General features: G+C 45.6%; 2 protein-coding genes and 1 non-coding gene across 3 annotated transcripts in view; 2 read left to right on the top strand and 1 right to left on the bottom strand.

The window, feature by feature from the left end:
• The window catches only part of LOC126204276 (uncharacterized), a 681,498-nt gene that overhangs the window by 416,144 nt on the left and 242,312 nt on the right, over nt 1-23,042 (top strand). The window lies entirely within an intron of this gene.
• The window catches only part of LOC126202875 (superoxide dismutase [Cu-Zn]-like), a 151,901-nt gene that overhangs the window by 67,888 nt on the left and 60,971 nt on the right, over nt 1-23,042 (bottom strand). The gene's annotated exons all lie outside the window — the stretch shown is intronic.
• On the top strand, nt 18,300-18,388 carry Trnay-gua (transfer RNA tyrosine (anticodon GUA)). Its single transcript is given in 2 exon segments — nt 18,300-18,336; nt 18,353-18,388. It is a non-coding gene; the product is annotated as a tRNA-Tyr (tRNA).

The raw sequence follows: 23,042 nt of genomic DNA, 5'->3' as shown, positions 1-23,042 counted from the left end.
GCGGCCTCATTTTAAAACAATGCGCATGTTTCTATCTCTTTCCAGTCCGGAGAAAAAAATTCGGAGGCCTTAGAACTTGAATGCACCTCGTATAATGGTAAGACATAGATTTAGGAACCAGGTTTTAAACTGTAAGACATTTCCAGGGTTAGATATGGACTCTGACCACAATCTATTGGTTAGGGTAGCATGGAGAGCTGCTTCAAACCAGTCTCAGGACTGAAGACCACAAAAACAACAACAACATTGTTTTCATCCAGACATGTTGCTAGTCACTTCGTTCTCAGGGTTTCTGATCGAGAGCCCCACGTACTATCAGCAGTCTTGCCAAGGACGTTATTTGTGCGAAGGATGCTTACCCAGACTCGTGCAAATGTACCAGTGGTTAACGCGTCTGCCTAGTGACCAAGACACCCATGTTCGAATCCCGGCCGTGGAACAAATTTTCGTTTGGTCTGCATATAAATTGATTTGTTGAATCTGAAGGAACACGACTATATCATTTTTGTTCAACTGTACAATACATTATTAGGCAGAAATGTCTGCGTCCATTTAACATACATAAATCTAGTACGTTCACGAGGCTAAATATTAGTCACTCCCTTAAAAGAGAACACTGTTCACTATGAAGCTCTGCAGAGAGCGTGAAACTGACACCATGCGATCATGCCGACCACCCCGCACCATACCACTGACGTATGTCGTGGCAGTTGGGTAGTGTCTATGTGCCAGTCGTTTGTATGAAATCGAGTGAACGGACGTGGAAACGTGAAAAATGACACAAAGTAGACATCATGCTTGTACATTTCCGTTACCAGATCGTGAATAAAGCTGCCCGATGTGTGTACACGTTCTGTCCGACCAGTCTACAAAGTATGGTGTAACACGGCGTAAGAACTACGACTGTAAAGAGATCCAAATCGACAGGGACGAGAAGAGAGTGTCACGCCTTAGCAACGACAACCGGTTTCAGATCAGACAGGAGCTGCTGCTGTTGTCACTGAAGCCGGTCCATCGCAACCGAGTTTCCGAGCGATCTTTGCTAAGGGTACTGAATGCAATGCACATTTGGCATCGTGTCCCTCGCAAAAGGCCATTACTGTCAGAGGCAAACATACTGAGGTGACGAAAGTCATGGCGTAGCGATACAAACATATACAGGTGGCGATAGTACAGCGTACACATGGTACAGTGCAGTGCATTGACGGAGCTGTCATAGGTACTCGGGTGATTCATCTGAAATGGTTTTCGACATAATTATGACCGCACGTCGGGAATTAACACACCTTCAACAAGGAACGGTAGTTGGAGAATTAGGTGCATAGGACAGTCCATTTTAGAAATCGTTAAGGAATTCAGGTCACAGTGTCAAGAATGTTTCGAGAATAACATATTTCAAACGTTACCTCTCACCACGGACAACGCAGTGGCCGACCGCCTTAATTAAACAACTGAAAGCAGCGGCGTTTGCATAGAGTTGTCAGTGACGCGAATTTCTGTGCTAACGTCAGGACACCGCCTACAGCGCCTGTCTGGAGCTTGTGACCATATCGGTTGGAACTTAAATGGCTGGAAAGCTGTGGCCTGATCATATGAGACCCGATTTCATTTGGTAAGAGCTGATGGTAGGGTTCGAGTATGATCCAAAGAATTCATGGACGCAGATTGTCAACAAGGCACTGTGCAAGCTGATTATGGCTCCATAGTGATGTGGGCTGTGTGTACACGGAATGGACTGGGTCCTCTGGTCTACCTGAACCGATCACTGACTGCAAATAGTTATGTTCGGCTACTTGGAGACCGCTTGATGGGTTCCCGGGATTTACGCCGGATAATATTGTAAAAACCGCACAATATTTCCGCGAGACAACTGCCCGCCATCTTCAGGTGCTACTGTCGCGTCGCTGAGAAGCGCGCCAATTTATATGCTGGCTTTCTAGAACAGCGCAGGCGCCAGCGGGGCATAACGTCATCGAAGACCAATCGTAGACAGCGTCGAATACCAGAGCCCTCTGCTGGAGAAACGGGTCGCGGTCTGCGGAAGCGCGCCGCGGCGCGGGAAAATGCGGCCGGGAGTGACGGACCCCGTTCGCGCGCGCGAGGTGTTGGCGCGCGATTTAAGCATCTGCGCTGAGGCTTCCCATCTGCGTTGACTCGCTGCGGTTGCTAATCTGTGGCTGACGATTCCTTAGTGCCGCCAAGGCTGGCTCCCAGGCCTTACTCAGGTGAAACCCCGTGTCTCTGTTTATTAGGTCACTGCTTATACGTATTTCGAGCGCCTCTTTGATGATGGAGTCCCAGTATGTGGAAGCATGCGAGAGGATCTTGGTTTCTTCATAATTCATGCCGTGTCCCGTGTCAAGGCAATGTTCAGCAACCGCAGATTTCTCTGGCTGACCCAACCTCGTGTGACGTTTATGTTCGTCGCATCTGTCTTTGACCGTACGACACGTCTGGCCAATATAAGATTTCCCACATTGGCACGGGATTTTATATATTCCTGGTCTCCTCAGGCCGAGGTTGTCTTTAACAGAGCCCAGCATTGATTTCACTTTTGCTGGAGGCCGGAAAACACATTTAATCCGGTATTTCTTGAAAATTCTGCCCACCTTAAAAGACACGCCACCCACATACGGTAGAAAAACCAACCCCGTGGTGGTGTCTGCTTCTTCAGGTTGTTCTTGAGGTTTGGAGCGTGCTGGTCGAAACGCGTTGCGGATCTGCTTCTCGGAGTACCCGTTCTGGGCAAATACAGAGCGGAGATGGCTGAGCTCTGCCGATAAGCTGTCCTGATCTTTTTATGGAAGATTTCGAGGACAAAGCACTTCAGACGGCGGTTCTGAAACCCAAATGTTTTTGGAGATATGTAGATGATACGTTTGTGGTATGGCCGCATGGGACAGCAACGCTTCCTTCTTTCCTGGAACATCTGAACTCCCTCCATCCAAGTATCTGTTTTACCATGGAGGTAGAAAAAGATGGTGAGCTCCCGTTTCTGGATGTTTTGGTGCGTAGAAAAGGAGACGGCTCCTTGGGTCACAGTGTGTTCCGGAAGCCTACGCACACAGACTTGTATTTACAAGCTACGAGTTGTCATCATCCCTCACAGCGCAGCGGTGTATTACGGACGCTAGTGCATAGGGCTAGAGCCATCTCAGATCAGGACAGCTTATCGGCAGAGCTCAGCCATCTCCGCTCTGTATTTGCCCAGAACGGGTACTCCGAGAAGCAGATCGGCAACGCGTTTCGACCAGCACGCTCCAAACCTCAAGAACAACCTGAAGAAGCAGACACCACCACGGGGTTGGTTTTTCTACCGTATGTGGGTGGCGTGTCTTTTAAGGTGGGCAGAATTTTCAAGAAATACCGGATTAAATGTGTTTTCCGGCCTCCAGCAAAAGTGAAATCAATGCTGGGCTCTGTTAAAGACAACCTCGGCCTGAGGAGACCAGGAATATATAAAATCCCGTGCCAATGTGGGAAATCTTATATTGGCCAGACGTGTCGTACGGTCAAAGACAGATGCGACGAACATAAACGTCACACGAGGTTGGGTCAGCCAGAGAAATCTGCGGTTGCTGAACATTGCCTTGACACGGGACACGGCATGAATTATGAAGAAACCAAGATCCTCTCGCATGCTTCCACATACTGGGACTCCATCATCAAAGAGGCGCTCGAAATACGTATAAGCAGTGACCTAATAAACAGAGACACGGGGTTTCACCTGAGTAAGGCCTGGGAGCCAGCCTTGGCGGCACTAAGGAATCGTCAGCCACAGATTAGCAACCGCAGCGAGTCAACGCAGATGGGAAGCCTCAGCGCAGATGCTTAAATCGCGCGCCAACACCTCGCGCGCGCGAACGGGGTCCGTCACTCCCGGCCGCATTTTCCCGCGCCGCGGCGCGCTTCCGCAGACCGCGACCCGTTTCTCCAGCAGAGGGCTCTGGTATTCGACGCTGTCTACGATTGGTCTTCGATGACGTTATGCCCCGCTGGCGCCTGCGCTGTTCTAGAAAGCCAGCATATAAATTGGCGCGCTTCTCAGCGACGCGACAGTAGCACCTGAAGATGGCGGGCAGTTGTCTCGCGGAAATATTGTGCGGTTTTTACAATATTATCCGGCGTAAATCCCGGGAACCCATCAAGCAGATGCAGCGCCGGGAAAGCCTCAAACAGCATACTTGGAGACCGTTCGCAGCCACTCATCGACTTCATGTTCCCAAACAAAGACGGAATTTTTTTGGATGACAGTGTGCCATGTCACTGGGCCAATGTCTGAAGAACGTTTTGGGCAACTAGAACGAATGATTTGACCACTCAGATCGCCCAACATGAATCTTAACGAATATTTATGGGGCATAATCCAGAGGCCATTCAGTGTCCAAAATCCTGCTCCGGTAACAATCTCGCATTATGGACGGCTATAGAGAAGCATAGCTCAGTATTTCTGCAGGGGACTTCCAACGACTTGTTGAGTCCATGCCTCTCGAGTTAGTGCACTACACCGGCAAAAGGTGGTCCGACATGATGTTAGGAGATACCCCATGACTTTTGTCACCTCAGTGTTAAACTGCACGTCTTGACTGAGACAAACAACACAGAAATTGGACACTAGGTGATTGGAAACGGATAGCCCGCTGAGTGACTGTCTCTCTTCTTTTTATATGATGGAGTGCGTCGGGTGCACCGATGACCCACTGAGGCGTTTATGGTGCCGTTCTCACTAAGGCGGCACGATATGCGATACGACACATTACAATAAAGGTCGCGGGGCTTGAGGGTTATCGATGCGATACATCTACATCTACATATCTACATATATACTCCATACTCCGCTAGCCACCAAGCGATGTGTGGTGGATGGCACAATTCACGCCAAAGTCAAATCCCCCCCCCCCCCCCCCCTCTGTTCCGCACACGGAACGCACGAGGGAAAAACGACTGTCTGATCGTTTCAGTACGAGCTCTAATTTCCCTTGTCCGAAAGAACAGATACCATCTTAGTATATATATATATATATATATATATATATATATATAGTTAAGGCTCACCGGCCACTTGACCATCTTCTTCTTCTGTGCGAATGCACAAACAGTGCCCGAACTCTTACGGGAATCGGCAACGCGCCGCGAGTAATGAGTATAAGTGGGCGGGGGCACTACGAATGTAGTGCGGGACAATACGTTGAGAATGTGGGTTTCGCGGGAGGTGTGCCAGAGATAAATCCCTGCAGTCGCGCTATCCTCTGTGTCCTCGGTGGCTCAGATGGATAGAGCGTCTGCCATGTAAGCAGGAGATCCCGGGTTCGAGTTCCGGTCGGGGCACACATTTTCGTCTGTCCCCGTTGACGTATGGCAACGCCTGTAAGCAGCTAGGGGTGTTCATTTCATTGTAAATTATGGATGACTTTAACTCGTCCAATAAGAAACTGAGATGGTGGAGTGCTGCGCTCCAAGTGGCCTTGCAGCGAACCAAGCTCGAGTTACCCCAGTGAATATTAGAGATATGTGTGCTAACAGTGGCTAAGCTTTTTCCTGTGTGCTTATAAATGTACAACAAAGTCTCTACGTCTGCTGATGAAGAAGGGGAGGGAAAAAAAAGAAGAAAAGCGGGACGATGAGGCTATACTTTTAGAGCGTCCCTGTGGCTGACAGCCTGGCGTCGCCACATCACGATGCGGCCGTTTGGCACACGCGCTGCTCTCGAAGCGAGCGATTAATTACGGAGAATCGGGTTTCAAACGGAGCGGCGCGAGAGACAAACGCAGTTCGTGACGCTCCGCGGCCGAATTCCTGATGAACGAGCCGATAAGGCAGGGGCGGCGGCGGGGGCTCTCACGAGCGAAATGCTGGCCTCCCTTCAGGATCTGCTCTTGGCATTCGGACGGCTAGCAGCAGGTGCAAGGTGAGGAAATCCCACGGACCCGCCGCTCTCCAAGGACTTCAGTCCTATTGTTTCGCCGTCACCGCTGACTTCTTTGAAGTTCTGTGCTCGTTCCGTGTTTATTACTAGGCTGATTTATAGCTCCCTATTAATAATTTTGCAATATTTCTAAATTACACGCTGTCTAACGGAAAACTGAAGCATCCGGAAGACATGGTCGGATGTCATGTAATTTCGTACACGTACGCGTTGACGGAAGGTAAGTAAATGATTACAGTTACAGTTCGCTGTGACACTGTCCAGCCACACTAATGTGTCCAATTGTCAGAAGCCTGAAATACCACCTTCCGAAGCGTAGACCGCCACGAGACGTGCAGGAAGAGAGTAAGTGACCTTCTGCAAGGTGATGTGGAGCCATGTCGACTCTAGTGCTGTGCCCAGCTCCACTAGGTTCCTCGGTTGAGGATCCGTGGCGCGAACAGCCCAATCGAGGTGACCCCTGAGATTCTCGTTCAGGTTTAAATCAGGGGATGGTTCAAATGGCTCTGAGCGCTATGGGACTCAACTTCTGAGGTCATCAGTCCCCTAGAACTTAGAACTACTTAAAGCCAACTAACCTAAGGACATCACACACATCCATGCCCGAGGCAGGATTCGAACCTGCGACCCTAGCGGTCGCGCGGTTCCAGACTGTAGCGCCTAGAACCGCTCGGCCACCCCAGCCGGCTTTAAATCAGGGGAGTTTGGTGGCCAGAGGAATATGGTAAAATCATCTTGGTAATGAAATGAAATGATTGTACGGCATTGTTGGTTGGGAGGCCCCATGCGGGGCAGTTCGGCCGCCGTATCACAAGTTCTCTTTAGCTGACGCCAGCCCGCATCTCGTGGTCGTGCGGTAGCGTTCTCGCTTCCCACGCCCGGGTTCCCGGGTTCGATTCCCGGCGGGGTCAGGTATTTTCTCTGCCTCGTGATGGCTAGGTGTTGTGTGCTGTCCTTAGGTTAGTTAGGTTTAAGTAGTTCTAAGTTCTAGGGGACTTATGACCACAGCAGTTGAGTCCCATAGTGCTCAGAGCCATTTTTTTTTGAGCTGACGCCACTTCGGCGACTTGCGAGACAATGAGGATGAAATGATGATGAATGACACACAACACCCAGTCACCTCGAGGCAGAGAAAATCCCTGACCCCGCAGGGAATCGAACCTTTTTTTTTAACGTATATAGACTTTTATTTACAAAATAAAAATTTCGTTTTACAAATACAGTTTGCATTTTACTTGTTCAGACGAGACAATCCATTCTTTGCTTTTATTTTTCTGTTACTGTCCAGGTAATGATTTCATTTTGTGCTTTTTTTTATATCTTTAGATAGTCTGTCAGTCTGAGTTCGTTAGTAGTTTCTTGCGCTGTTTATTATTTCAGTTTAGCTTTTTCTGAGTCTTTATACACTACATTGTACATGTGGTAGAAAGAATTTGGAATAAGCAGTGATTGCACGATCTAGTTATTTACACAGCATAATTAATAAATAAAAGTTGTTTTATGGAAATTTTACTTATTACTAGTTGTGTTATTATTATTATTGTTATTATTTTTATATATATTTTGAGTTGTGGATGTGCTCTATTCATTTTAAAATAATGTTGAATTTTTGCTATCTTATTATTAAATCTAGGGTTAGAAAACAAAAAGGGAGGCATTTTACGTTGGGTCTTGAAAACGAGACCTTAGTGGGATATGCACTAGATACGAAATCAGTTTCACAGAAATATTAACGAGTGTATCAACTGTCAGCCGTTGTTTGGTGAGCATAGTGGTATCCAAAGGGGAACACTCATGAAAAACTATCTTAACATACTGAACAAACCATGATAAAAGAAAAGGACATTACCCTTATAGCGAATTATTAAAACTATTTTTTTTTTCAGATTGAGCAAAGAGCAATACAGTAGGAAGCATTGGACAGTGTAATCGTAGAGCTAGTTTGATACCGGGACCCCGTGCGCGGGAAGCGAGAACGCTACCGCAAGACCACGAGCTGCGGACATCGTCTTGGTGCCTTTCAACCCATGCACACAACCCCGCGAGCTGTGTGACGTGTTCCATTGTCCTGCTGGTAGATGCCATCATGCCAAGAAAAAAGAAGTACATTTACGGATGGACGTGGTTCCCCAAGGACAGATGCATACTTGGGTCGATGCATTGCGCCTACCAGAATGACGAGATCACCCAGTGACTGCCCTCCGGCCTGGAGCCTTCAGATGATTCTTGCAGTGTTTTCTTTCAGAAGTTTCACGCCGTACACGTGAACAGCCGTCTGTCCGATGAAGCATAAAACACGATTCATCTCAAAATACCACCTGTCGCCACTCAGTGGACGTCCAGTTGCAGTTTTGGCTTGCAGTCTTCGTCGCCGATGAACAGCAGTCAGCGTGTGTGCATGATCCAGGCGCCTGCTGTGGAGGCTTGTATGCAGCAACGTTTCGCTGAACGGTCGTTGAGGGGACATTTTTGGTAGCCCTTTGGTTTATGTGGGCAGTCAGCTGCTCAACAGTTGCGTCTCTATTCGCCCGTCCGGCCGGAGTGGCCGTGCGGTTCTAGGCGCTACGGTCGCAGGTTCGAATCCTGCCTCGGGCATGGGTTTGTGTGATGTCCTTAGGTTAGTTAGGTTTAATTAGTTCTAAGTTCTAGGCGACTGATGACTTCAGAAGTTAAGTCCTATAGTGCTAAGAGCCATTTGAACCATTCTTTTCGCCCGTAAATATTTCTGGAGCCGTCGTCCGCGCACTGCCAACACACTTTATATACCCTCCACTACTAGTGCTGCTACCTGCCTTATGTGAGTGATTACTGGACGTCGACATGGAACATAGGCGGTGGTCACATTGATGCGACTGGATCCCGGATACCAATCGTCGGCGAGCATGGCGGGGAAACGTCCCATTGTTCTAACGTTTTGGTGAGATACAGCGGTGTTACTCCTGGCATCATGCTGTGGGGAATGATCAAGTATAACTTCAGATGACGGCTGTAGCGATTGAGGTGGCCTGACAGTAAACCAGTACGTCGCGAAGACCCTGACTCCTCATGTGTTGTACAAAAAATGTTTTGCATCACCTCAGTTCCAAGAGTTTCGGAACCTGTACAGAAAATTGGAATAGAGATCAACATAAACATCATTTCAGTTCTTTTTATTGCTCATGAAAAACACACATTGCATGTTGTACCACCATAGAGCGAGAACTTCAGAGGTGGTGGTCCAGATTGCTGCACACACCGGTACCTCCAATACTCAGTAGCACGTCCTCTTGCATTGATGAATGCCTGTATTCGTCGTGGCATACTGTCCACAAGTTCATCAAGGCACTGTTGGTCCATATTGTCCCACTGCTCAACGGCGATTCGGCGTAGATCCATCAGAGTGGTTGGTCTGTCACGTCATCTATAAACAGCCCTTTTCAGTCTATCCCATACAAGTTGCGATAGGGTTCATGTCTTGAGAACATGCTGGCCACTCTAGTCGAGCGATGTCGTTATCCTGAAGAAGTCAATCACAACATGTCCACGATGGGGGCGCGAATTGTCGTCCATAAAGACGAATTCCTCGCCCATATGCTGCTGATATGGTTGCACTATCGGTCGGAGGACAGCATTCACGTATCGTACAGCCGTTACGGTGCCTTCCCTGACCACCAGCGTAGTACGTCGGCTCAACATAATGACACCCGAAAACAGCAGGGAACCGTCCACCTTGGACAATGTGTCTAAGGCGTTCGGCCTGACCGGGTTGCCTCCAAACACGTCTCTGACGATTGTCTGGTTGAAGGCGTATGCGACACTCATCAGTGAAGAGAACGTGATGTCAATCCTGAGCGGTCCGTTCGGCGATGTTGTTGGGCCATTGTGTACCGCGCTGCATGGTGTCGTGGTTGCAAAGATAAACCTCGTCATGGACGTCGAGAGTGAAATTGCGCATCATGCAGCCTATTGCGCACAGTTTGAGTCGTAAGATGACGTCCTGTAGCTGCACAAGAAACATTATTCAACATGGTGGCGTTGCTGCCAGGGTTCCTCCGAGCCATAATCCGTAGGTAGCGGTCATCCACTACAGTAGTAGCCCTTGGGCGGCCTGAGCGAGGCATGTCATCGACAGTGCCTGTCTCTCTTGTATCTCCTCCATGTCCGAACAACATCGCTTTGGCTCACTCCGAGACGCCTGGACATTTCCCTTGTTGAGAGTCCTTCCTGGCACAAAGTAACAATGCGGGCGCGATCGAACCGCGGTATTGACCGTCTAGGCATGGTTATACTACAGACAACACGAGCCGTGTACCTCCTTCCTGGTGGAATGACTTAAACTGATCGGCTGTCGCACCCCCTCCGTCTAATAGGCGCTGCTCATGCATGGTTGTTTACATTTTTGGGCGGGTTTAGTGATATCTCTGAAAAGTCAAAGGATCTGTGTGATACAGTATCCACAGTCAATGTCTATTTTCAGGAGTTCTGGGAACCGGGGTGAGGCAAAACGTTGTTGATGTGTGTAAATTATAGGTCAGTATCATGATCGATTGTTCGATAGGAAAACGGTCGTCCTCACATGGTACGTCTCTCTACTATTTGTCTGTTGAATGTAGAGATACTCCCACAGCCAGCAAGATCGCCATATTGGTCCCCGTTAGAGTATGTGTGAGGTCGACTCGATCGTCACTTCGGTCCCACTTTCAGTATCCACAATAACTAGGACCGTTTACAACAATTGTGAGCCAGCTTGCCTTAGGAGGAGTTACAACGGCCTAATGCCACCCTTCACAAACGAATCAGTGCCTGTATCCAGGCGAAAAGTGATGCAACGTCATACTGACATGTGGGCTGATAATGCCAAGTCCTTTGTAAATCTGACTCGATTTTGTAATCACACACGTCACTTCCCCTCTCATCCTATGAAGTTTCATTTCGTTTCTCCTCCCATTCTGTTGGCTTGACTTTTGTTGTCAGGGAAGTACGAATAGTTTATACCTCCACGTTCCCGCAAGTTAAACAGTGAGCTCGTCGTCGATGGGGTGTAAACTAATATTGGTAGGGTTGCACGAGGCTTTCCCGATGGACTAGTTGCAGAAATTGTTCTTGGGCGAAGTCCCCATAATATTTTAGCGGCGGAGCTGACCGTCTCCTCTAGGCGCAAGGGACACACACGGTCTTAACAGCTGTCACGATCCTTCGCAAAGAAGTAGCGTGCTCAGACAAAGAGCTAGAAGAAAGTGAAGGATAGACAGGAATGGCTGTCTTCCCGTGTGTCGGTGGTCTATGTTTGAAACTAGAAGAAACATAAGGTTATGCGCCTTCCGTCCGCCAAAAATAGTCGTCTAGATTCATTTAAGGTAGCTTGTCTGTGTATCCGCTTCAAATCTTTTTCTGCTTAAATCGCTATTTATTTTAGCAGATAGTGATTAAAAGAACTGAATTGATCATCAGGAAGTTATTCAAAAATCAACTTACAGATCACTCGGTGTTCGTCCACAACCTTGTTCGCACTACTTGCACGCGTCAGTGTTGTCATTAGACTCCTGCTCGAGAAACATATACTATACAACTGTTTTTCAAGTTGGCAGTCCTGTTAAAAGGTACGCTTTGCGATGATCTTATGTTTCCCTTGAATATCTTTGCTTCTCGAGCGTTGTTTTCCTTACGAACGTTTCTGTAGTTCAAAGTTGCTGCTATTTTATCTTGCTCGAAAGTTGTTATGCCTGCAATTGTTTTAATGCGGGGCAATCAGCAGGTGTGAAGTTGTACAGTTGCTAGGAATATATTCTAGTTTTAACAGGAAAAAGTCATTGTTGGCAACTGATTCCACGAGAGTGGCCGAAGCTGAAAATGGGCCCTTCAGGCAAATAGAGAGGCCAGAATTAACAAGGACAAACAAGAAAAGGAATAGGCAAGATGAGGAAGACGTAAACCAAGAATACTATGCAATTGGAGTATATTAGGCACAACAGAGATGAGTCATAGTTCAAATACAACACTAAATTGAATTTCCCAGGAATGAAATTTCGTGGCATGTGTATTTTATGCACAGAAAATATATTTTTGAGCTGGAGGTCTGATTTTTTTTTTTGAGACGTTTCAGGGTATAATTTGGAGGAAAGTAAACTGCAGACACTAATGTATTATCAACAGGAAGGAAAATACATACTGATTAGTTATAAACAAAGTAACCATAATTTTGATTATTAGGTTTAAACATTTCTAGAATAAAAACTTGTGACTGAAATGAAATTATTGCAGTCTTCTTTTCAGATAGACATGTTGTTAATGTTTACTTAAAGTTGCAAGTATCTGAGTGCATAGGTTCCAAGTATGGACCGGCATATAAAAATATAATTTACGGATCATCACCAAAAAATTGTAATATAGTCAACGTATTAATTGTGTATCTAAATGTTCAGCAACACAATGCTACAGTTTTCATTCTACCATGAGTTCAAGTTTTTTTTACTTAGAGCCGTGTAAATTTTACGAAAATTGTTGCTATTTTTCCAGGCGTTCACAGGCAAGTTACCTTAACGACAACATTGTCTTGAGAAGATCTGCTGTTTATAAGATCCCATCTAACTGCGGGAAGCTATACAGCGGACATTCTTGTCGCACTATAGAAGATAGGTGCGTTGAACATCGAATACACTCACGTATGTATAAAGCAGAGAAATGTATAGTGGCCATATTGCCTCAGTGCAGGGCACAATAATGACTGCAAAAGTGCTAAAATTGTGTCATGGAGTTCCTCATACTGGAACAGAGTAATTAAAGAAGCGGTCGAATTTCGCATCTCGACGAAGTGCAACACATACGCAAGTTTCTAACTTAGCGCAGCATGAGATCCAGCGCTAGCAGTTCGTGGCATGACGCTGTGTTGGCGACTTACTAACTCCGATAGCAGCGACGAGGATGGCTGTACGCCACTGTGGACCGTATTTCCGCATGCGGCTTCCGACAGAGGAAGCTGGGTCGACCTGGCGGTAGTGCACGCTTACACCGATGTCCTTGGTTCTCCATCTGACAAGTGGCGTAGCCATCCTTCACACTACGTATCAGGAATGCTTCGCAGTTGACCATCGAATTTGGCGCCTCACGCCTGGATAGGAAACTGCAGTCATAGTTCAACAGAAAGCAAGGAAAAGCCACTCGATCCCCGGAAAGCTATCAACCGATAATCATACTCTGCGGAGTACACAATGTGTTCGAGCGTCTCTTTCTGCGACGCCGACTAGACCGTGTGGACGTCGAAAACCTTTTATCAGATGTCCATTTCGAATTCCGGAAAGCTCATTCTACAACCCACCAAGTGCTTCTCTTAGCGGAGAATGCAGTGAAGACCTTCGATCACGAGTTGCTCGACGTCATGAGAGGTTGCGACTCCTCGTGGCATGAAGAACTATTGTTGTTGTTGTTGTTGTGGTCTTCAGTCCTGAGACTGGTTTGATGCAGCTCTCCATGCTACTCTATCCTGTGCAAGCTTCTTCATCTCCCAGTACCTACTGCAACCTACATCCTTCTGAATCTGCTTAGTGTATTCATCTCTTGGTCTCCTTCTACGATTTTTACCCTCCACGCTGCCCTCCAATGCTAAATTTGTGATCCCTTTATGCCTCAAAACATGTCCTACGAACCGATCCCTTCTTCTAGTCAAATTGTGCCACAAACTTCTCTTCTCCCCAATCCTATTCAATACCTTCTCATTAGTTACGTGATCTACCCACCTTATCTTCAGCATTCTTCTGTAGCACCACATTTCGAAAGCTTCTATTCTCTTCTTGTCCAAATTGGTTATCGTCCATGTTTCACTTCCATACGTGGCTGCACTCCATACAAATACTTTCAGAAACGACTTCCTGACACTTAAATCTATACTCGATGTTAACAAATTTCTCTTCTTCAGAAACGCTTTCCTTGCCATTGCCAGTCTACATTTTATATCCTCTCTACTTCGACCATCATCAGTTACTTTACTCCCTAAATAGCAAAACTCCTTTACTACTTTAAGTGTCTCATTTCCTAATCTAATCCCCTCAGCATCACCCGATTTAATTTGACTACATTCCATTATCCTCGTTTTGCTTTTGTTGATGTTCATCCTATATCCTCCTTTCAAGACCCTGTCCATTCCGTTCAGCTGCTCTTCCAAGTCCTTTGCTGTCTCTGACAGAATTACAATGTCATCGGCGAACCTCAAAGTTTTTACTTCTTCTCCATGAATTTTAATACCTACTCCGAATTTTTCTTTTGTTTCCTTTACTGCTTGCTCAATATACAGATTGAATAACATCGGGGAGAGGCTACAACCTTGTCTCACTCCTTTCCCAACCACTGCTTCCGATTCATGCCCCTCGACTCTTATAACTGCCATCTGGTTTCTGTACAAATTGTAAATAGCCTTTCGCTCCCTGTATTTTACCCCTGCCACCTTCAGAATTTGAAAGAGAGTATTCCATGAGTTACTAATACAGGGAGTCACAACACCACATGTGAGATCACTGTGCAACTTCTGGGATGGAGGTACTTTCCATGTACAAGCTGCCGTCAGAATGTCATCACGACGGCTCATCGCCACCGTTTGGCGACATCCTATGTACGCTATATACGGCAGACATCCCTAGAGGACAACGGGTGAAGCTAGCCATATACGCTGATGACAGCTGGCCTATACGTTCATGACACGTCACGTGCATCAGGAGCCTTAATCCAAAGATAATGCAACGAAAATTCACATGGCGATAAACAAACTCAGCTATTGGGTGACAAAATGGAGACCAGATTTCAACCAAATAACCGCAAGCGGTCACCATTACGATGCGGTTGGTACCAGCAGCTCTGCCGCCCGTCAACGTCAGGGGAACAGGAGTAAACTGGGCATCATATGTCCGATACCTTCGTGCCACACTGGACAGACGTCCAACATGGCACCAACATCCAGAACATTTTCCCACACAAGCGACTGTCATTTGGTTGCTCCTACCCCTTTCCCTCCCTCAAATGTGTATTTCTTTCCGTTCCTTGGGCTTTTAGCACTACTTTGAAAAATAAACCTAAATCTAGTGAGAGTGTAAATGGGTTGTTTTCTGTGCTACCTTTGTTACACTGTGCGCACAAATTTTTCTCCACGGATGCCTCTGGCTGCCGCATGTGTCGCTGGGCCCAGTGTTAACTACCTATGTCCCGATTCATCCCTGTCAGATGAATCAATCCGCACGCAAACCTCAATTCGCTCTCAAGAACAGCATCTGACAAGGGAATGGTCCAATTCGACATGTCGAGACCAGGGCCGCTGACGAAATATCGATATATCGAAAATGTCTACAAAATTTATCGATTAATACCAGCAGGTTCCGTCTGCTGGTACATCGATATCGAAACGACAATGTAAAGTGCCATATTTCTATTTTATATAATATTTTTTTCGCAATTATCGATAAATATTTGAAGTTCTTCTTTTGCAATTGTAGACCATAATTTTACTTTCACTGTGTGAAGGAGACTTAGTACTTTTTGAGCTTTCATCACGTCCAGTATTTCTCTTTGCCTGTGTGAAGCAAGTATAGTTGCTACAAATAAGAAAGAAGAAGTCCGATTGCACCGCGGGGGGGGGGGGGGGGGTTCCGGTGTAAATGGAATATGGAATAACAAGATACCCGATGTGACGAAACTCAGACCAGTTGCGTTAAAAAACAATTTTTAACGCAACTAGTGTGCTATTTCTTCGCATGAGCGTTCTTAAAAACAGTTGCTGAAACTGATGCACGAAAAATTAAATGACAACATTGGCCTTTGCGGTGGGCGGAGACATGTGAGGGGAAATGCTGACGTAATCGGCGCTCGGTGCTACCGACAGAAACTGCAACGTTTAACTGCATCAGGCAATTCTGACGATAAAACTGCTAGGTTTCTGGCGTTTGCAGAAATGAAAAAACAGGCAAGTCGACATGAAGCGTTCCAGACAAATCCGACACGTGACGAAACCGAACGACGGATCGATCGGACACCTTCTACTGTGCCACTTACCTGCAGTTACCATTCTTAGCGAAGTGGTTATCGCCAAGCGGGAACGTGCATCGTTTTCCTTTCAGTTCTTGCTCTAAGGGGGATAAGAAGGCTGCTACTCCGTTGATGTACGGAATATCTAATAACAAATCAATACTTAACTATATAGCTCTGAAACTGGCCGTATACTTACAATGTGCAGCCTATATTTCTTTTTTCTTTTTTGTGCTGTTACGTAGATATTTCGATATATCGATAACATTTTCGATATGTCGAGGGCTTAAGATGATACTTTTTTAAATATCTATATATCGGTTACCTGATATTTTTAAAAATATCAACTGTCCTAATCGAAAGCTACTATGAATTTTTTTACGTAGGACGAATACACTTTAATAAAAGCACTGCCAAAATTTTGACTGCTAAGGCGCACTGTAACAGTTTCAAATATTGAAATAACTCATTTGTGCCACACAAAAAATCGCCTGTAACAGCGTTTGTACAGCCCAACCTGCAGACCGTGCGATTCGGTGAATGAGGAAGCAGTTACGACAAGAGCGCGCAGCGCCGCGTAGCGTAAATATCCGGTGTGCACATATGCCAATTTTAAGTACCTAAAGCCTGGTTCACACGGGAGGGAACGGAAGCGAACGCAAGGCAATGAGCACTCAAAGAAAATTCGGCAGTGTTCACTACCATTCACTTGTATCTCTGTGTAAAAGCGTTTAAACTAGAGGGAACGGAAAAGAACGCGAGACAACGAACGTCTCGTTATCGTGAAGAAAAGCTGAAATTTACACTCTGCTTGTCGGACCTGCGGATCTAGGGCGCCTGTACAGTAGCTCTACGTTTTCGGTCAGAGGGCCGGCTAAAGTATTCAATGATGAACTGAATTAAGGGGGTGTCCTGTGACGTCCGCCCATATCAGATGACGGGAACAATGACGATCAAAATTAAGGGAAAAAAGTGGTAAAGTGTTTGCTGAAAACCCACGGAGCACGGGATCGAATCCCGGTTGGACCATTCATTTTTCATTCCACTTTTGAACCTAGCACGATCAGATGCTACAGCTCCACTAGGTATCATTTCTCCAGCCGCCTGGAGCGCTATGAATCTGGCAATTTTCAACATTTTTTGTAAATACTTGCAGTGAGTCTTAGCAGCAAAAAGTTTTAACAAAATGGCTCTGAGCACTATGGGACTCAACTTCTGAGGTCATTAGTCCCCTAGAACTTAGAACTACTTAAACCTAACTAACCTAAGGACATCACACACATCCTTGCCCGAGGCAGGATTCGAACCTGCGACCGTAGCAGTCGCGCGGTTCCGGACTGAAGCGCCTAGAACCGCGGCCGGCAAAGTTTTAACAGTGCGTTTCCTTAGAGGTATTCTTCTTTCATAAAAAAATTCAAGGCACGTTGAGTCGTAGAACGCAGTACAGTGTAGTAGCCCCTTCATATGTTATACAGAGGCTACAATATAGTATAATGAAAATCCTGTTACTCTCAGTTTTACTTAACGTAATTTCTAGAAATGCTGTATACGTGTCTCTCTTCAGTTATTGTATAAACGTATAGTTATAATAAATCATTTACAATGAAAAATGAATAGAAATTACATGATATAATATAATCAGTGAAATGTCAATTAACTATGCGTCATAACACCATGGAAATGATCGACGATGAAGTCACGTCATGGAGATGATGTGTCAGCATATGGTATATTTATGTAATTGACGGCGCAAGTATTCTCATCGACGTAATTTGTCCACGTACAATACGAAACCATGAAAAACAAGAGTTCCCAGAGTAAGTTTATGACTACTTATAATGCACTTCTCTGTGATATTTAATTTCGTAATAGGCCAGTGACAAGCGTCGCCTTTGACCAGCCACTTCGTTAGAAATTCCATCCATAAGCAACACTTCCAGTGTCGTACTGCAAGATAATTCACGGCGAATAATCGCGTGTGTTATTCGACCGAATACCTCAACAGCACTGATTGTACCTATGTTAAACGCAAAGACGCACCGAAGCTAATAGAGCTGCTTAAAACAACACGGGAGCGACCCTGGTTTGTTACCGAACGCGTCTCGACTTGCTTGGGGAACTGAGTGTTAATATATGAGATCTACAATGCAACCTGAACATGCAATGCTTGCTGTCGGCAACACTATCGGAAACCAACCGCAGTGGCTCTTCGTAAGCCAATCGTGACGACAGTCTGTGGTGAGGCGCGATAACACACTGCCATCTTTTTAAATGAATTCGCCAGCGCAGCGCCACAGCCCGCTTACGTAAGCTGTATCGACGTTCCGGCCCAGGCGCGCAGTCCGGTTTCCTTGATGTGTACCAAAGGTTACACGTTATCTGGTACATTCCTTCGGTAGCTCAGTTGGTAGAGCGGTGGACTGTAGTGGTTGAATGGCAGTTATCCATAGGTCGCTGGTTCAAATCCGGCCCGAAGGAAAATGTTTTTATTTTAAACTTTCGTGTCCTCTCACATATTGTCACATAACAACAGATTATTCCAACTTAATAATGTCTGATTACGGTACAATATTCCTCGGAAAACAGTGAATAAAATGGTAAATTGTGGCCACTTTGAAGTTGAAAGCCGCACAAGTTGAACTGTAACCAAAAATTACATTATTATGTTTCAGGTACGTAGTGTAAATCAGAGAAAAAGGAAATTCAGTTTTAACCCAAAGCAACTAAAATCTTTCAGAGTGTTCTCTATCACTCAAAAGATGGAAACGCAATCCACAGGGAGCGTATTTAACATACACTTATTAACAGGGAGAAATGGAAGAGGGCGTAGATGAAAATGAAATGGGGGACATGATACTGCGAGAAGAATTTGACAGAGCACTGGAGGAGTTAAGTCGGAACAAGACCCTGTAAGTAGACGACATTTCGTTAGAACTACTGATAGTCTTGGGAGAGCCAGCCATTATAAAACTGTTCCATCTGCTGATCAAGATGTATGAGACAGGCGAAATACGCTCAGACTTGAAGAAGACTATAATAATACCAATCCCAAGAAAGCAGGTGCTGGCACGTGTGTAAATTACCGAACTATCAGTTTACTAAATGGTGACTGCAAAATACTAACACGAATTCTTTACGCAAGAAGGAAGAAACTGGTACATACCGACCTCGGGTAAGATCAGTTTGGATTTCGGAGAAATTTGGGAACAGACGAGGCAATATTGACCCTACGACTTGCCTTAGAAAATAGTTTAAGAAATCAAACGTATTTTTATAGCGTTTGTAGACTTAGAGAAAGCTTTTGACAATGTTGACTGAATATTATTTTTGAAGTCCTACAGGTAGCAGTGCAAAAGACAGGGAGCGAAAGGTTATACACAACTTGTACAGAAATCAGACGGCAGTCACAAGAGTCGAGGGGCATGAAAAGGAAACAGTGGTTGAGAAGGGAGTTAGACAGGGTTGTAGCCTATCCCCGATGTTATTCAATCTGTACCATGAGCAAGCAGTAAGGGAAACCGAAGAAAAATTTGGAGTAGGAATTAAAGTTCAGGAAGAAGAAATAAAATCCATGAGGTTTGCCGTTGAGTTTGTAATTCTGCCAGAGACAGAAAAAGGACTTGAAGGAGCAGTTCAAATGAGTGGACAATGTCTTGAAAAGAGGACATAGTATGACCATCAACAAAAACAAAAGAAGGATAATGAAGTGTAGTGGGATTAAATCAGATGATGCTGAAGTAATTAGATGGAAACGATATACTTAAAGTAATAGATGAGTTTTGCTATTTAGACAGCAAAATAAGGAATAATGGTGAAATGGAGATGATACAAAATGTAGACTGGCAGTGGTATGAAAAGGGTTTCTGAAGAATAGAAATTTGTGAACATCGAATACAGGTTTCACGGTCAGGAAGTCTTTTCTGAAGATATTTGTCTGGAGGACAGATTCTGAGACATCAAGGAATCGCCAGTTTTTTGTTGGAGGGAAGTGTGGCGGGTAAAAATCATACAGGGAGCCCACAAGATGAATACTGTAAGCAGATTCAGAAGGATCTAGGTTGCAGTAGTTATTCGGAGATGAAGAGGCTTGCAAAGAATAGAGTAGCATAGAAAGCTGCATCAAACTGGTCTTCAGACTGAAAACAACAACAACATTAACAGGACCGTTTCGAAAACATTTTTTCCGCACAAGCGACCTATCATTTGGCGCCCCCAACCCCAACCCATTTTCCCTCGTACATTTTCGCTCTTATCGGTTTTCACTGCAATTTGTAATAAGCACTGTATAGAAAAATTGCATTTCGGCCCCTCTCAGCTTAACGCCCCAAACAACCGTTACTAATTTTGATACGTCCAATATAGAAAATGTTACAGAAATCTTCTCAACTTGGCACTCCAAGCGACGGTTTGTGTCGTCTGGGCCTTAAACCGGCCCGGAAAACGAGGCAGCCCGCATCTCGTGGTCGTGCGGTAGCGTCCTCGCTTCCCACGCCCGGGTTCCCGGGTTCGATTCCCGGCGGGGTCAGGGATTTTCTCTGCCTCGTGATGGCTGGGTGTTATGTGATGTCCTTAGGTTAGTTAGGTTTAAGTAGTTCTAAGTTCTAGGGGACTGATGACCATAGCTGTTAAGTCCCATAGTGCTCAGAGCCAAAACGAGGCATAAACCTTGGACAACTCAGGGAGTTTCGTCCAGCTCTCAACCCACACTCTATACTACCTATCCAAGTGTGCCTTGTAATCTAAAAGTGCCAAATACGACTTCTCCTCGAGTATGCAGCAGCTGCTCGGGGCAATGCTGCCGACACGCGCTTCTGATAGCTGCAATGAATCTAGTACAGGACTCTTGCTACTGGCTCTGTACCTTCCTCGGGACTCACCATAGCGAGAACTGCACCTACTGGTCGAAGCATCGCAGCTGAAAGGACGACATCGAGTAACTTCCAGGAAGTTTTACCAAAAGACTATTAGCTCTGCAAATACAAGGGTTGGAACTTTAATAGTGGCAACTATTTATTTACAGCTCGTACAAAGGAGATACGTGTTTCAAAGTTTTACTGACCTTCAGAGTAGTCACCAGTATTGTGTATAGCCAGTTGCCAGCGATGCGGAAGTCGTAGGATACTCTTAGCAGTGCCAGTTGTGTTGACAGTTAAAGCGGCGGGGTCTGTTGCCCGACGAATTTGTAGCAGTTCTGAAGAGAATGCCGTGAAGTGTTTCCTTCAGTTTAGAAATCGAGTTGAACTCACGAGGGCTTAAGTCAGGGGAGTGCAGTAGGTGGTGTAGCACTTAGCAGCCCCATCAGTCAAAAAAATCAATAACAGCTTGCACTGAACGTGCTTGAGCATTTTCCTGCAAAATGATGGTCAGGTCCTGCAGTAAGTGTCTCTAAGCTGGTTGTAGGTTGTGTTCCAAAAATGAACAGCATAGTGACAGAAGCGATGACACTTTCTGCAGGACCTGACCATCATTTTGCAGAAAAATGCTCAAGCACGTACAGTGCAAGCTGTTACTGATTCGTTTGACTGATGGGGCTGCTAAGTGCTATACCATCTACTGCGCTCCCCTGACTTAAGCCCTTGTGAGTTCAACTCGACTTCTAAACTGAAGGAAACATTTCACGACATTCGCTTCAGAACTGCTACAAATTCGTCGGGCAACAGACCGCGCCACTCGAACTGTCAACACAACTGGCACTGCTAAGAGTTTCCTACGACTTCCGCATCACTGGCAACTAGCTATACACAATACCGGCGACTACTTTGAAGGTCAGAAAAACTATGAAACACGTATCTATTTTGTACGAGCTGTAAATAAATAGTTGCCTTAAAGTTCCAACCCTCGTATAAGCATCAGAAACCTGGGACATAAAATGAGTACCGGCTCGCTCTACGGCGACCAAGAGCGATAATAATAATAATGATAATAACAACAATATGAAAAACCTCTACGTATATAGCAGCGATAGGTCCCACCAAATTTGCTACAAGTAATGGCAGCCACACGCAAGCCACACGCAAGGCATAAAACCACGTCAGAAGATTGAAGATAAATCATAAAGTCTTGAAACATCATATTAAACTGAAAGTTCATAGCTTCCAGTAGCGATGCTCTCGATGTCCTCATAGCTCAGAAGTTGTTTGTCGCGTCTGAAGACGTCTGTCAGATGCGACGGTCAACTATTGAGAGGATTTTACAACGACATGCGACGTTTCGCCCGAGAGTCGATTCTACGAGGGTGTACTGAAAAGTAATGCCTCCGAATTTTTATGTAAAAGCGCATAAAAGCTTTTAAATGAAATAAACGTTATTAACAGCCTACAACTTTATTCTTCATGTCTAGATATTTGCAGTCATCTGCCGCTGGAGGAATCCGAATTGTAGCGTGTAATGTTGCGATGTGTAACGTAACTGTGTCGCTGCGCGAGAAACAGGGTGCTGTAATCGAGTTTCGAATTCAAAGGGTTTTTTTTTCAGCCATGGAGCACCTTCTCCTTCAGATTGATAGTGCCAGACCACACAAGAGGGCTGCGACGTCTGCAACAATTCGACGTCCGCGTCGGTCGGCGCGACGGATTTCCAAGCAGAGGTGCCCGGGTTCGATTCTCGATCTCTCGGGAACTGGGTGTTGTGTTGTCCCTCATAATTGACGTGTTCCGAAAGGCGATAAAAAAACCTACCCGACGCCTAGAATTCACTATCATCGATCGTCGTCCATTCAATCCCGACCTTGTCCCATCCGATTTTAAACTGTTTCCAACACTTAAGGTACACCATTGAGGACTTCACTTTGATAGCGATGAAGCGGTGCAGGCAGATATGAGGTTGTGGCTCCGTCAACAAAGTCACGTATTCTACTGTCATGATATAAACAAACTGGTCTCTTGTTGGGAGAAATTTGTTTTTGGCGGGGTGACTATGTTGAGAAATAAATATTAGACGTGAAGAATAGAGATATAGAATGTTAATAACGTTTCTTTCATTTAAAAATCGTTAAGAGCTTTCACACAAAAAGCTCGGATGCATTACATTTCAGCACGCCCTCGGACAGCTACTATTGCTTCCCTTTCGCATTTGCCAACAGTGTGTTTCAGATTACCGTACTCTCGGTCTACAAGGATTTAGGTATCACGTA

Source organism: Schistocerca nitens, chromosome 9 (genome assembly GCF_023898315.1).
Source record: "Schistocerca nitens isolate TAMUIC-IGC-003100 chromosome 9, iqSchNite1.1, whole genome shotgun sequence".
Taxonomy (NCBI): Eukaryota; Metazoa; Arthropoda; class Insecta; order Orthoptera; family Acrididae; genus Schistocerca; species Schistocerca nitens.
Note: the sequence above shows the minus strand (reverse complement) of the source record. Positions and strands in the feature narration are given on the sequence as shown.